At 38.8% G+C, this 16,981-nt stretch overlaps 1 protein-coding gene across 1 annotated transcript in view; it reads right to left on the bottom strand.

The window, feature by feature from the left end:
- LOC138349887 (protein hunchback-like) overlaps nt 1–10,274 on the bottom strand; it is a 370,035-nt gene extending 359,761 nt beyond the window's left edge. The window contains exon 1 of the mRNA XM_069339059.1: nt 9,684–10,274. The gene's annotated coding sequence lies outside the window, so the exon portion shown is untranslated. The remainder of the gene's footprint in view (nt 1–9,683) is intronic.
- Between the last annotated feature and the right edge of the window lie 6,707 nt (nt 10,275–16,981).

Below are 16,981 nucleotides of genomic sequence, written 5' to 3'. Positions count from 1 at the left end.
CCCAACTACCCTACCTAGCAGACATATTTTCTGCTCACAAATAATTAAATATCCAAAAATAATTATGAAATTCCTTGAGTAACTGGAAATGATCATGTTAGTGGGACAAGTTCAATTTCCACATACAGGAAAAGTTATGCATACAAACCATATTATACAACATTTAGTACCCTGTACAATATTAAGTTAAATATATCTACAAAATAAAAATATTTTTTGAATACTTAATATCAGAAAAGCAAGAAGTTGAAGACTGCTTAATATAATACATACAGTATATTATATGGTCCTTACAGTATATTGTATTACATTTTATTTATGGCAAATCGGCCCTGAGGAAGATCGTGATTCTGCATTACGTTCTTTACCATGTGGTACGCAGCAGTATATTGTAGTCACGTTATTAGTATTATTGTTGCAATCAAAGATTGACCTAAGGAGAGTACCATGCATTAGGTGCATAATCTCAAAATTAAAAACCCACTGCTACTAATGCTACTCATAAAAAACGAGAAACAGGACGAAAACACAACATGGTGCACTGAAGGACTTCTAAGCACCATAGCCTATGTCCATATAGTGACCACAGCTTACTAGTTGAAATGCCATCAAATGGTTCCATGGCCAAAATGGACTCCATCCTCTATGCTTCCTTAGCCAGTCTGTTGCTAAGAAAGGCTCTTACTAGCTGAAACATTCAACATTCCCTTTCTATTTCTCTGTGGTTTTTCCGCACCACTTCAATTACCATATCAAATATATATACAGTATATACAAATCCACAAATCCATATCCAAATATATATACAGTATATTGGATACAACAGTTGGACAATATATCCAATATGTATCCAATATGTGACATTAGTAGGATATGTCAACATACTTGACTATGCAGAATCATAAACACATTTCTTAGGAAGGGGTAAAATTAGCTAATTCAAAAAAGATGAGTAGACTGAGGAAATGCATATTTTGAAAAATTCAGTACAGTACCGAATTTTAAATACTTTATATATAGTTAAAACTAATTACTTAATTTAATTCAGTAAATTAATTATAAAGTAATACAGTAATATACACATCAATATATAGCACTGTATACTAACTAAATTTTTTTACTTACAGTAGCTACCAACAAAAATCTTCTGGGAAAGTCACATTTAGATAAAGTAGGGTCATTTAGATAAAAAAAAGCCATTTGTTTGATTTATTTGTTTATTTGATTTTATTGTTCTGGATACCATGCACCAAACTGTCTATCAACAGCTGGGGTAAAGAAGTACAGTATGTGTGCCTACTGGGTACCAATGGGTCAGGGTAACCAATTGGTACCCAGTAGGCCCAGTTAGCAACCAATCATCACATTTGTTTACCTTTGCAGCACACTACTAGATGGCAGCATTGCACCCTGTCCCCCTCATATTAAGAATACAAATGCAGAAAGCAATCAGGAGTGAGTGAGTGAGTATGTGCATGCAGGTGTGTTAGTGCAAACAAGAAGGGAAAGTTCACCAGTCTCCAAACACCAAAACTGAAACAAATTTAATGTCTGTCTGCACCAGTGTAAAGAATGAAACCACAAAAATGCCAGGACTCTAAAATATACTGTACAGTACTCCAAAAACATATTGAAAAGAGAAAGGTATCTAACAGAAACCTGTAAAGATAATGCTATAATGGCAATTTTCCATGAGTAGTGTTCAGTTCTTACAAAAATCATGTTTATTTTTTATAGTTAAATTTCAGGTAGTTATATTCGATTGCATTTGTTCTCTTGTGTTGTCAGACAGAAATACAGTCCTTTAATTGTAGAAAGATACCAGGGTAGACACCAAGAAAGATGCATTATGGGCAATAAAGGGTGTCAAGCGACTGGTACCAAAATAAGTTAAGTTTTTGGTCACCAGCTACTAAAACCATGAATCTCCGTATCAATCAATGTGACAAAAATTTTAACTAAATACACCATGTTGGCATGTAAATTAATGTCATACATAAACTCTTCAAATGCACACTGTGACCAGTGTTGCTTTTAGGTCTAGCATAAGATTTAAAACTCCTGTGGGTACATGGACGTCACATGTACCCACAATAACCTCTTCCTGAGGTCTCCAGTAAAAAGACACCATCTTGGAACAAAATCCTGGGCACCAAAATCCAAGGGTGCCGGTCGGCCGAGCGGACAGCACACTGGACTTGTGATCCTGTGGTCCCTGGTTCGATCCCGGGCGCAGGCGAGAAACAATGGGCAGAGTTTCTTTCACCCTATGCCCCTGTTACCTAGCAGTAAAATATTTACCTGGGTGTTAGTCAGCTGTCACGGGCTGCTTTCTGGGGGTGGAGGCCTGGTCAAGGACCGGGCCGCGGGAACACTAAAGCCCCGAAATCATCTCAAGATAACCCTTCCTGGGAGTGAGGCCCTTGGTACTAACATAGCCACCATGGGTAGCAATCCTGCTGACAATGTTCCCAAAGTGAGATAAGACAACCACAGTACACAATTGTGGCTTCTTGCCACTGTACATCATGCATTGGGACCCCATGTTCATTTAGAAAATGAAGGTGAATTTGTGTGAAATTTGTGAATGAAAATGAGAACAATTATTCATATTCAAGATTTAGTGACCATAATCATGACCAGTGATTGTGAATGAGCATCATCATCAATGTACAGTATTTCCTCTCTCCATAACAGCCAAAGCTAGCTACATAAATTTTATTTTATAAGTTTTTAATTTAAATGATCTGGGAACACATTTTAACAATATTTGAAAGAAAATTATTTAAAACAAAAAAATTGTGTATTCGCCGAGTTGTATTCACCTAGTTGTGCTTGCAGGGGGTTGAGCTCTGCTCTTTCGGCCCACCTCTCAACTGTCAATCAATCAACTGTTACTAACTTCTCTCTCTTTTTTTTTCGCACGCACACACACACGCGCGCGCACACACCCAGGAAGCAGCCCATAACAGTTGTCTAACACCCAGGTACCTACAGTATTTACTGCTAGGTAACAGTAATGTAAATCACTAGGTAATCGGTGAGAAAGAAACTCTGCACATCTGTTTCTGCCGGCACCAGGAATCAAACCCGGACCACAGGACTATATCCAGTGTGCTGTCCACTCAGCCACCAGCACACACCAGCATGTGTGTGCACCATGAAGTTGTCACATGAAACAGGTGCAAAGTGCAGGGGGTTAAAAGTCATTGGTTCTCATGGAATGAGTTGCTGAACATGGATGTTTGGTTTCTTGTTTCCAAGTGCATCTTGGCACCTCTCTTGGAACATCCTTGAATGATAATACTGTACTGGATACCCATATACAATCCCCTTGGCACAATGTTAAGACACTTGCTCGGTGTTTCGTGAGCACTTTGGCCTGGGTTCGTATCCTGCCTGGGGAGGATTGAGTGGGCGCCAATCCTTAACTGTGACCTCTGTACAGCAGTATATGTACACCTGGTTATTTAACGATTTGGCAGGTCATATTCTGGGAAAAATAAGATTGAGGACCTGCCTGAAATGCTATGTGTGCTAATGGCTTTACAAGAATTAAGAACTCTTGTATATGTAAATAAATAAAAATAAAAAATAAATATGGCTGAGCATCCAGGCAACAAGTAGTATGTGTTCTCCTTAGGAGTGCTATCTAATTGAATGAAAATAAGTATAACTTTATACAATTTTATACAACCAGGAGGCCAGTCTCTGATCAGGCCTCCTGGTTGGTCGTCTGGTCAACCAGGCTGTTGGACTCGGCTGCTTGCAGCCTGGTTGATCAGGTATTCCTTGGAGGTGTTTGTCGAGTTCTTTCTTGAGCACTGTGAGAGGCTGGCCAATTATGCCCCTTATGTGTAGTGGGAGAGTGTTGTAAAGTCTTGAGCCCTTGATGTTGATGGAGTTCTACCTCGGCGTACCTATTGCACCTCTGCTTGTCAATGGGGGCATTTTGCACTTCCTGCCATGCCTACTGGTTTCATATGATGTAATCTCTGTTTTCAGATTTGGAACCAGTCCCTCTAATATCTTCCACGTGTAGATTATTACGTCTCTACATAATAATATGTAGAGACATAATAATATTATGTCTTGATATTCATTGATACACGTTTGGGTCGACCGAGCGCATAGTTCCCAGTCACGCAGGCCGACCTGCCACAGTTTACTAGAGCCACCCGCTTAGTGATGATCACGCTTATAAGAAATTCTATTTTTGTGGTGATTTTTTGCTTTTCGAACATAAAACTGTTTATTATATATCACTCCATGGGTCCCACAAAAGTCAGTGTTAAGATTCAACATATGAAAACACATGTAAGAATGACCATAGAGAAAAACAAGAGATCAGTCATAAATATGAAAATGGTACTCGTGTTGTTGAACTAGCTAGGCAGTACAACAAATCTTCAAGGGAGGAGGAGAAGGCAGCAGTAGAGGATGTCCTTCCTCATTAAGAAAATGTGTACAGTATGGGAAGAACTGCAAAATTTTGCTGAAAAGAATCACCCAGATAAAGCTGTAGCAGGCCATTGCATTGAATTCATTAATGACAATGTGATGCCTCACTACAGACAAGTGTTGCAAAGAAGGGAAAAAAATCTTCAATGGAACGATTTCTAGGGTGAAAATCAAGCAGTGAGCCAGAATCAGGTCCTAGTAGTATGCAGGAAAAATGTGCTAGTGTGTGTACCCCAGAGAAGTCCTCACTGCCTGATGTCACAATGGAAGGGGGACTCCCCTTCCAAATGGTAACACCTCTCCCCCTCCCCCTCATCACCATCTTCCATATGCCATCAAGAGTCCTCCATAAGGGTAAGATAAACATATGTACTGTATTGTAGTTAGAGGAAAAAAAAATTGTATTCAGTATAAAATGTATTTTTAAATTAATATTTTTGAGAGCGTGGAATGGATTAATTTAATTCCCTTTATTTCGTATGGGAAAAATCGTTTCGACTTACGATACGTCTCTGGGAATGGATTACCATCGTAAATCGAGGCCCCACTGTATAACGCTTTGAAATTACTGACAGTTTTGGGCTCCTCTACCTTCTCACTTAACTTGTTCCAACCGTCTACCAGTTTGTTTGCAAAAGTGAATTTTCTTATATTTCTTTGGCAGCTATGTTTAGTTAGTTTAAATCTATGACCTCTTGTTCTTGAAGTTCCAGGGCTCATGAATTCTTCTCTATCAATTTTATCGATTCCTGTTACTATTTTGTATATAGTGATCATATCACTTCTTTTTCTTCTATCTTCTGGTTTTTACATATTTAATGCCTCTAACCTCTCCTCATAGCTCTTGTCCTTCAGTGCTGGGAGCTACTTAGTGGCACATCTTTGCACCTTTTCCAGTTTGTTGATGTGCTTCTTAAGATATGGGCACCAATTCAACCGCTGCATATTCCATTTTGCCATCCATATATTTAAAAGCAATTATGAATTTAGAAAGTGTAGGCTCCTCGTACAATGTTCTTTTTGTGATCCTTGGGTGATAGTTTTCTATCTAGAACCACCCCTAGATCTCTTTCTTTATCATAATTCTTTATAGATTTCTCACATAATTTATAGGTTGTGTGAGGTCTATGTTCTCCTATTCCACATTCCATAACATGGCATTTAGTTACATTAAATTCCATTTGCCAAGTGGTGCTCCATATACAGTACTTATTTTGTCTTCTTGAAGGGCATGACAATCATCTAAGTTTCTTATCTTCCCTATTATCTTAGCAACAACAGCAAACATGTTCATATAATTCTGTATTCCATCTGGTAGATCGTTTATGTAGACAATGAACATTACCGGTGCAAGAACTGAACCCTGTGGTACCCCACTTGTGACATTTCTCAAGTTCGATACATTGTCTCTGATTACTGCCTTCATTTTTTATCAGAAAATTTTTCAACCATGTTAGAAGCTTACCTGTCACTCCTCCAATATGTTCCAGTTTCCAGAACAACCTCTTATGTGGAACTGTCGACAGCCATTTTTTTTAGGTCCAGATAGATGCCGTCAACCCAAACATCTCTCCTGTAACATCTCTGTGGCTCGATCATAAAAACCGAGTAAATTCGTCACACAGGATCTTCCAGATCAAAAGACATAATGACTGTATGATATATTGTTTTTCCTCCAGGTGTTCTACCTATTTAGTTTTAATTATTTTTTCCAATATTTTGACTATAACACTTGTCAGTGATACAGGTCTATAATTGAGGGGGGTCTCCTTCCTGCCACTTTTGTAGATTGGAACTATGCGAGCCTTTTTCCACACATCTGCTACGACTCCTGCACACAAGGATGCCTGAAAAATCAGTTGAAGTGGAATGCTGAGTTTGAGTGCACATTCTCTTAGAACCCATGGTGAAACTCCATCTGGGCAAACTGCTTTGTTCTTATCTAGCTCCTTGAACATTGTTTTCACTTTGTCTCTAGACACCTCTATGTGCTCTATGTTGTTCTCTGGAATTTTTATTTTGTCTGGTTCCCTGAAAATTTAATTTTGTACAAATGCACTTTGAAACTTTTTGTTTAATGTTTCACACATTTCCTTTTCATTTTTCATGAATGTTTCCCATTTACAACCTCTGAATATTATCCTTTACCTGCAATTTGTTGTTTATGAATTTATAGACTAGGCCTGGTTCTATTTTACATTTGTCCACTATCCCTTTTTCAAAATTTCTTTTTGCCTCTCTCCTCACTGCTGTGTAGTTGTTTCTCGCATCTTTGTATCGCTGGTATGTTTGGAAGACTGGCCTCTTCCTACATTGATTCCATTTTTTGTGTCTTTTGGTCTCTGGCCCTCTTGCAATTTTTTTTTAACCAATCCTGTTTACTGGTCCTACATCTCTGTTTTGGTGTAAATGTTTGTGTGCCTTCATCATATATTTTGCAACATTTGACATCTCATTAACTTTCTTGCCTAGCAACAAGTCTGTCCAATTACACATTAAAAATTTTTCTAAGTTCCCCATAGTGTCCTCTTTTGAAATCAAGATTAACAACTGTTTCAATGTCCCCATTTTCTTCTAGATTATCTCTCAAAAAATATTTAATGTCCAACAGGACATGATCACACTTTCCCAAGCAAGGAAGGTATTGGATGTCAAATATCTCTTCTTTGCTGGTGAATATTAGATCCAGTACTGACAGAACATCCCTTCTTCCTTCATTTTTGTGGCCTGCTTGAAGTGTTGATACACGAATGTCTCCAGAATGAGGTTTACAAATTTGCCAAATGTCCTCTGTTCTTGCTTTGAAGGCCTCAAAGTCTATTGCTTTAAAGTTGAAGTCCCCAGTACCAACAACCGTGATTTATCTTTATCTGCTTTTACTATAATCTCTCATGACCATTATGAGGTCCTCTCGTTTGTCATTCAGTTCTTCCTTCGTCCATGCCCCACCAACCTACTTGCTGGTGGGCTGTAGGCATTTACAATTATCAGTTAATCATCCTGATTCCAGACCTGCAATGCTATTATGTCAACTTCGAGATTTGTCAAGTATTAACTCTTTTTATCTAAAGGTGTTCTTTCACCAGCACAGCCACTCCTTCCCCCTTCCTAGTTTTTCTGTCACGTCTCCAAACTGAGTAGCCCCTTGGAAGTATGATCTCATTTAAAATATTTTCTTCAAGTTTTGTTTCTGTTAATGCGACAATATTTGGGAACTTAAGCTGAATTATATCTTTCAGCTCCAATATTTTTTATTGGAGCCGTGAACTCCATCTATGTTGGTATATACAATTTTCAGGAACATGTTCCCCTTTCCTTTTGTTCTTTACTCCACCTACTACTAATGATTTTGTTGCTTCGTTTTTGTTGCTACCATTTCACTAGCTTTCCAGTCCCTAACACTTTGTAGAAAAAAAATCTTTCTTCATTTCTATTCCCATTTAGACATTTGCTTCAATGAGGTTCAATTTTAGCTTTTGACTGTCTTCCTTTGAAAGGTCTTGTCTTATTGACCAAAGTTTGCATAGTGATTACTGATTTATTATTATTTTACAGATAATATAAAATTCCCTTTCACTTAACAGCTGGTGGATAGCGTGCAGGACTCGTAATTCTGTGGCGCGGGTTTGATTCCCACACCAGGCAGAAACAAATGGGCAAAGTTTCTTTCACCCTGAATGCCTTTGTTACCCAGCAGTAAATAGGTACCTGAGAGTTAGTCAGCTGTCACGGGCTGCTTCCTGGGGTGTGTGTTGTGAAAAATAAAGTAGTTAGTAAACAGTTGATTGACAGTTGAGAGGCAGGCCAAAAGAGCAAAGCTCAACCCCTGCAAACACAACTAGGTAAATACACACACACACACACACACACACACACACACACACACACACACACACACACACACACACACACATTAAACTAACTAAACAAAGATGCCGAAGAAATACAAGAAAATTCACTTTCGCAAACAGAGTGGTAGACAGTTGGAACAAGTTAAGAAGGTGGTAGAGGCCAAAACCTTCAGTAGTTTCAAAGAGTTATATGACAAAGAGTACTGGCTAAACGGGACACCACGAGCGTAGCTCTCATCAATGTAACTACACTTAGGTAATTACACACACAGAGTTCTTACATTCTTGTACAACCACTAGCATGCGTAATGTTTGCATGCAGCAAGAGTCTGGTTGATTAAGTTACCATAAGGCCTGGTCAGAGAATGAAGAATTGATTGTTGCCACCGGAGGCGGCTAATTTATTGTGCACCCCATACTCATCCTGTGAGTGGTAGCACAAAAAGCATTACAGAGGGCACAAACGGTCTTTATCAGACCTCATCTTAGATTATTACATAAACAATTTCATCTATCCTTCACACCTTATAGTTACAATGTCAGCTAGTTACAGAGAATGTGCTATTTCAAGAGGTATATATTTACAATAAGTCATTATACATTAATGGTAGGTCTTATCGCTAATACATAATTGTTTGACCAATGGAGATATTAGAGTTATAAGGTAGCTTCGGTTTATTATTAGTCTTCACAATACACTACTTGTTTCTTAATCTCATATGAAGAATGTAGGCAGCATCCTGGGGAAGGCCAACAGTTGGCCTAGGAAAATTCAATGAGCTTACCAGGCTTCCTGTCCCCCAAGAGGAAACAGTTTATGGTAAGATGGAAGATAGTTTATTTGGCTAGGCCTATTACATTATATATTAAGACAATTTATGATAAATAATGTAAAATTCATTTTGTGAATTTTAAGCATGGTAATTTATCCTAATACAGTATTTCTACAAGATTTAATGCATTTTACCAATCTCTATCAATAATGATAATAGCTAATTACCACAAACCTGCTCTAATATTTCCGTACCGGATATGGGGTCCATAAAATACAAACTTGAATAAAAACATTATCCTTCAATGTCCAGAGTCTTGCCTGTTTAACCCATTCAAAGTGGGAAAAGGGATAACAGTGATGGCGAGCAAATAAAACAAAAACAGAGACAAAGAACATAACAAGAGACTTTCTGATGACATGGCGAGAGAGAAAGTATCCCTTAACTGATGCGAACATTATTTCTGCCTAAAGACCCCATCAGCTGGGTCTCATTCACACTGACGTGATTCAACTCACTCCAATCAGCCCACTTCTGAACTAGCCAGCAAACTACGATATTAAAATACTTACAAAATAATTATGATCATGCAACTTACTTGGGTCACTACGAGAGGTGGAGTCGAGCTCTCTGTTCCACTTGCCCTGGTGACATTTACTACCACTCTCCGCCACACCTATTAACACTCCTCCGTCGTACTAGAGGCACAATAAATGTCATAACTCCATTACTTGGATATATATTTATGTAACCTTTCAGTAAACATTTGCAAAAGTTTGTAATTAAGGCACTCGGGTTGTTCACAGGTTGACATCAACGTATCGGCAGGTAATGATGCTCTGGCCCACCAAAACAACTACTCTTTAACGTATCTATATCTAACGCATTACAATTCCCTCCTCTAAAGTATTTACTCTTATTTTTTCCAATTTTATAAAGAAAACAGCCCAGTTTCACAATCCCGCGTTCACTTCACACATAAAAAGGGTGTCAAACTAAACTAATAAGCACAGAAAACTAACAGAGCGCCGCAGCCGATAGATGGTAGCACCAAGAGGCAGTCTCCGCTAGTGAAGGGATCCAAGCCTCCACGCTGCCGCCTCCACGCCAACACTAACACCTTCCACGGCCACAAAATATAAATAATTGGAGTCGAGTGAAGGTGTTGAGGAGCATATATGAGGTTAGTGGCAGGTGAGGAGCTCAACAGGTGGGGTTCCGTGGGTGAGGGAGGGTGGAGGGGGTACAGATGAGGCTGTGAGCCTCCGCGGGGATGGCACCTGGTCCCAGCCTCAATGCGCTACACTCAGCCTCATTCATACTCATACTTCCGTCTCCGGGTTTCCCTTTCGTTAGGACATCCGGTTTCAATCGCACGTGTCAACAGTAGGAACTAGTATGTCCTGTACGTGTAGACGGATGCAGTGCAGCACTTCAACTGTGGCCGATTTATGATAATAAGTAATTATTATTATAATTATAATCTGCCCAAAACATTGTGTGTTACTGGCTTTGCAAGAATGTAAAAATACAAATATTATGTAATCTAACAAACCCATTATACCTTCTTGTAAATAAATAAATTAATCAACAATATAATTAGTGTTTTGTTATTAACAAGTTTAGATATACACAGCAATGTGCTACTACCCTATTCTATATGAAAGATTACAAAGTGTAAATAAAAAACTAGCTATAAGTTCATCTAATATTCCCATTTAAATCTTGCCCCGAGGGGCGAGTTTATTGGGCAGCGCCACTCATCTTGTGAGTGGACACACCGCCATAGTGACAGTATTGGGCAGCGCCACTCATCTTGTGAGTGGACACACCGCCATAGTGACAGTATTGGGCAGCGCCACTCATCTTGTGAGTGGACACACCGCCATAGTGACAGTATTGGGCAGCGCCACTCATCTTGTGAGTGGACACACCGCCATAGTGACAGTATTGGGCAGCGCCACTCATCTTGTGAGTGGACACACCGCCATAGTGACAGTATTGGGCAGCGCCACTCATCTTGTGAGTGGACACACCGCCATAGCAGCATGTACAACACTCCCCAATAGGAAGAAAACCCGCTGGGTTGTTCATCCTGTCACTTGTACCCAGACACAGCTGGGACTTGCTTAACTGTCTCAAGTGAACAGCTCCTCAAACAAGAAGATTAACATCTGTCAACCCTTAAAAGCTTACGTTATCTTGCGGGTGCAAAATGGGGGAATCTTTTAAGAACAGTATCAATATTTGACAAATAGTGTTTTCCTAACTCAAACAATGTGGGGTTTATTATTCTACACAACTTCGCGATTTTCACTAGAGCTAATCACTGAATCATGGAACCATCATAATTACGCGTACCAGTTTCTACAAGACTCCTCTCAAACAATGTACATAAGAACATAAGAACAAAGGTAACTGCAGAAGGCCTATTGGCCCATACGAGGCAGCTCCTATTCTATAACCACCCAATCCCACTCATATACTTGTCCAACCCGTGCTTGAAACAATCGAGGGACCCCACCTCCACAATGTTACGCGGCAATTGGTTCCACAAATCAACAACCCTGTTACTGAACCAGTATTTACCCAAGTCTTTCCTAAATCTAAACTTATCCAATTTATATCCATTGTTTCGTGTTCTGTCCTGTGTTGATACTTTTAATACCCTATTAATATCCCCCCGGTTATGTCCATTCATCCACTTGTAAACCTCTATCATGTCACCCCTAACTCTTCGCCTTTCCAGTGAATGCAACTTAAGTTTTGTTAATCTTTCTTCATATGAAAGATTTCTAATTTGGGGAATTAACTTAGTCATCCTACGCTGGACACGTTCAAGTGAATTTATATCCATTCTATAATATGGCGACCAAAACTGAACTGCATAATCTAAATGGGGCCTAACTAGAGCAAGATATAGCTTGAGAACCACACCAGGTGTCTTGTTACTAACGCTGCGATTAATAAATCCAAGTGTCCGATTTGCCTTATTACGAACATTTATGCATTGATCCTTTTGTTTTAAATTCTTACTAATCATAACTCCCAGATCCCTTTCGCAATCCGACTTCGCAATCACAACACCATCTAGCTCGTATCTTGTAACTCTATCATCATTACCTAACCTCAGAACTTTACATTTATCAGCATTAAACTGCATCTGCCAATCCTTTGACCATTTCAAAACCCTATCTAGATCAACTTGAAGTGATAGTGAGTCCTCCTCCGAATTAATTTCCCTACCGATTTTCGTATCATCGGCAAATTTGCAAATGTTGCTACTCAAACCTGAATCTAAATCATTTATATATATTATAAACAACAGAGGTCCCAGGACAGAGCCTTGAGGCACTCCACTTACAACATTTTCCCACTCTGACTTGATTCCATTTATACTAACTCTCTGTTTCCTTTGGTATAGCCATGCCCTAATCCAGCTTAATATAGCACCCCCAATACCATGAGACTCTATTTTTTTAATCAGTCTTTCATGTGGCACTGTATCAAAAGCTTTGCTAAAGTCAAGGTATACAACATCGCAATCCTTACCACTATCAACTGCCTCAACAATGCTAGAATAAAAAGATAACAAATTTGTTAAACATGAACGGCCATTTATAAAACCATGTTGCGACTCAATTATTAATTTATGTTAATTTATGTTTTTTTCTTTTCTAACAAACTTAGGTATATACAGCAATTTGCTGCTACCCTATTCTGTATGAAAGGCCACACAATGTAGATTAAAAACAAGCTACAAGCTCATGCAACATCCCCACCTTACAGGACATCCAGTCATACATGGAATCAGGAAAGAACAAGAAATGTAAGGCTGATCTATTAGCCTCCACTTTTTTGGTCATCTTTTTATTTATAAAACACACAAATGCAATATAAAAACAGTTACCGAAGCATCAGTACACAGTGAGACAGAAAGTAATAAGGCAAATCGGACACTTGGATTTATTAACCGCAGCCTTAGTAACAAGACTCCTGGTGTGGTTCTCAAGCTATATCTTGCTCTAGTTAGGCCCCATTTAGATTATGCAGTTCAGTTTTGGTCGCCATATTATAGAATGGATATAAATTCACTTGAACGTGTCCAGCGTAGGATGACTAAGTTAATTCCCCAAATTAGAAATCTTTCATATGAAGAAAGATTAACAAAGCTTAAGTTGCATTCACTGGAAAGGCGAAGAGTTAGGGGTGACATGATAGAGGTTTACAAGTGGGTAAATGGACATAACAAAGGGGATATTAATAGGGTGTTAAAAGTATCAACACAGGACAGAACACGAAACAATGGGTATAAATTGGATAAGTTTAGATTTAGGAAAGACTTGGGTAAATACTGGTTCAGTAACTGGGTTGCTGATTTGTGGAACCAATTGCCGCGTAACGTGGTGGAGGTGGTGTCCCTCGATTGTTTCAAGTGCAGGTTGGACAAGTATATGAGTGGGATTGGATGGTTATAGAATAGGAGCTGCCTCATATAGGCCAATAGGCCTTCTGCAGTTACCTTTGTTCTTTTAGGGTTTTGAAATGGTCAAAGGATTGGCAGATGCAGTTTAATGCTGATAAATGTAAAGTTCTGAGGTTAGGTAATGATGATAGAGTTACAAGATACGAGCTAGATGGTGTTGTGATTGCGAAGTCGGATTGCGAAAGGGATCTGGGAGTTATGATTAGTAAGAATTTAAAACAAAAGGATCAATGCATAAATGTTCGTAATAAGGCAAATCGGACACTTGGATTTATTAATCGTAGCGTTAGTAACAAGACACCTGGTGTGGTTCTCAAGCTATATCTTGCTCTAGTTAGGCCCCATTTAGATTATGCAGTTCAGTTTTGGTCGCCATATTATAGAATGGATATAAATTCACTTGAACGTGTCCAGCGTAGGATGACTAAGTTAATTCCCCAAATTAGAAATCTTTCATATGAAGACAGATTAACAAAGTTGCATTCACTGGAAAGGCGAAGAGTTAGGGGTGACATGATAGAGGTTTACAAGTGGATGAATGGACATAACCGGGGGGATATTAATAGGGTATTAAAAGTATCAACACAGGACAGAACACGAAACAATGGGTATAAATTGGATAAGTTTAGATTTAGGAAAGACTTGGGTAAATACTGGTTCAGTAACAGGGTTGTTGATTTGTGGAACCAATTGCCGCGTAACATTGTGGAGGTGGGGTCCCTCGATTGTTTCAAGCACGGGTTGGACAAGTATATGAGTGGGATTGGGTGGTTATAGAATAGGAGCTGCCTCGTATGGGCCAATAGGCCTTCTGCAGTTACCTTTGTTCTTATGTTCTTACATAAACCCATAATAAATGAAACCAACCAACACAGATTAAACAACCCTTCCCTCAGAACAGAAAGAAAAATGACAGGACTTACGAATAAAGGTATACGTTAGGGAACATAAATGAACACAACACAAGGGGAAGGCGTATATCCAACCACCTAAACATGTGCATAACCCATAAAACACATGAAAACACAGTTTAATATAATTCAAAGGAAAACATACCCAAACAACACACGAACGGCGTACAGACCAGAAGGCCGGATACACACAATAAAAAAAGGACAAATACAAAACACGCAGAAACATGAAAGAAAAGTAATCTACAATAATAAGAAATCAAAAATGAAAATAACATACAAACGTAAGTTCACAATGTAACAGTTAAAATGAATACAATGCAATTTATACAGGTATAAAGCAAACAGTTGACAACCAATTTTTTTTTAAGGCAAAGTATTTACAAAATAAATATACATTAAACCCTAGCAAATACATAGCTATCTCACACTACCCAAACCTAAGACAATGAATAGTATAAAGGTAACAAAATAAAGGCATAAATGATAAGTCACTCAACTCAAGTAAAACGGAACACATTTTAGTTCAAAGTCTACAAATTTACATTGGAAGGGCAGCATAAAAACGGACCCAAGAATACAACATGAAACACAAATACATTTCACTCCGAACCCGAAGAAAACATGATAAAACCAAGTGACCATATAACATAAACTTCCCTCCACAGGAAACAATATTGCAGGGGGGTGGGGGGGGGGACAGCACCCCGTAAAATACACATAGGCATTTAATTACCTGTAACCATCCAGCAACTGGGAAAACAGGGAAGCACAACATGTAATGAAGCCATTAAACCATACTGCAAACAAACCCATACACACCCAAATTGTTCCAAATCATAGTACCACATACATCCGTATGACACCCCAGGCACAATACCACCATACTGCTGTGCAATCACACACACAATGTTGTCACACGAACCCAAACACAGGAGGAATGGAAGGCACACGGACAACACCCTGTTAATACAATACCCCATTAATGCATACACTACTCTGGCAACCCCTATACAACATTCTGACCCAAGAGCTATAGCTAGAGATAGGGGGAACAGGTTAAGGGTTTGCTATCCCGGAGCTGGCATTGGTGATATTATAAACAACATGAATGATATTATGGCTGGTAATGGGAACAATCCCATTATTTGCATTAGCGTGGGAGGAAATGATGTTGGTCGAGTCAGGAGTGAGGAACTGATTCAGAGGTATAAAACAGCCATAGAGTTAGTTAGGAGCAAGGGAGGAATCCCGATCATATGTGGCATTCTTCCAAGAAAGGGAGTGGGAAATGAATGGATATCGAGGGCACTTGGTGTCAATTGCCGGCTGGAAAGATATTGCAAATCAAATGCAATATCTTTCATAGACAACTGGGAACACTTCTATGGAAGAAATGAAATGTATGCTCGTGATGGGGTGCATCTATCGAGAGCTGGGGTTGTTGCTGTTGCGAACTCGCTAGAAGAAGTGGTTAGAGGTGTTTGTTTGGGTTTAAACTGTTAGTAGATAGAGGTATGGGAATTGATTTGGAGGAAGGAGGTAATAAAAGTATGTGTTTGTGGGAGAAAGGAATTGGCAAAACGATCAGGGAAAGAGAAGGTCCGCAAAATAACAATTCACTTAGGGTATATTACACTAACAGTAGAAGTCTAAGAAATAAAATTAACGAATTAAATGCTCTTGTCTGCACAGAAAAAATAGATATTATTGCACTTACCGAAACGTGGATGAATGTAGAAAATAGAGAACTATTAGCTGAATATCAAATATATGGATTTAAACTATTTCACACAGATAGATATATTAGACGAGGAGGTGGAGTAGCCATATATGTTAGGGACAATTTGAAATGTAGTCTCAAAGAGGGAATCAAAACAGAGCCACACACAGAAACTATTTGGATTGAATTAAACGAAAAAGCTAATAATATTATAATAGGAGTAATATATAGGCCACCAAATTTAGACAGAATGGAAGCAAAGCATCTATGGGATGAAATATCTAGAGCATCTAGATCTAACAGTATTTATGTCATGGGTGACTTTAATTTTAGCGGAATAAACTGGTTGAACAAAACAGGGAATAGTGAAGCAGAAGATTTTCTAGAATTAATTGACGATTGCTTTCTTACGCAACACATTAAGGAACCAACACGGGAAAATAATATTTTAGATTTAGTGTTAACTAACAGGGAAACGCAAATTAATGACATCGAAATAGGGAGTGAGCTAGGGAGCAGTGATCACAAAGAAATCAGATTTAGCATAGAATGGAATAGACCAGTAGGAGAAAATTCTGTTAAAGTGCCAGATTTTCGAAAAGCTGATTTTAATAGCCTAAGAAATTTTTTGGGTCAAATTGATTGGAAAGGCTTGGGTATGGGGTGTGGGCCGGTCTTGGAGCGAGACATGAACCCAGCGATAGGTGACTTAAATGGGGATTTCGATGTGGATTCAATATATAACTTATTTAAGAATATTCTAAACAAAGCACAGG

Source organism: Procambarus clarkii, chromosome 40, assembly GCF_040958095.1.
Source record: "Procambarus clarkii isolate CNS0578487 chromosome 40, FALCON_Pclarkii_2.0, whole genome shotgun sequence".
NCBI lineage: Eukaryota > Metazoa > Arthropoda > Malacostraca > Decapoda > Cambaridae > Procambarus > Procambarus clarkii.
This window is presented reverse-complemented; position numbering and strand designations above follow the sequence as displayed.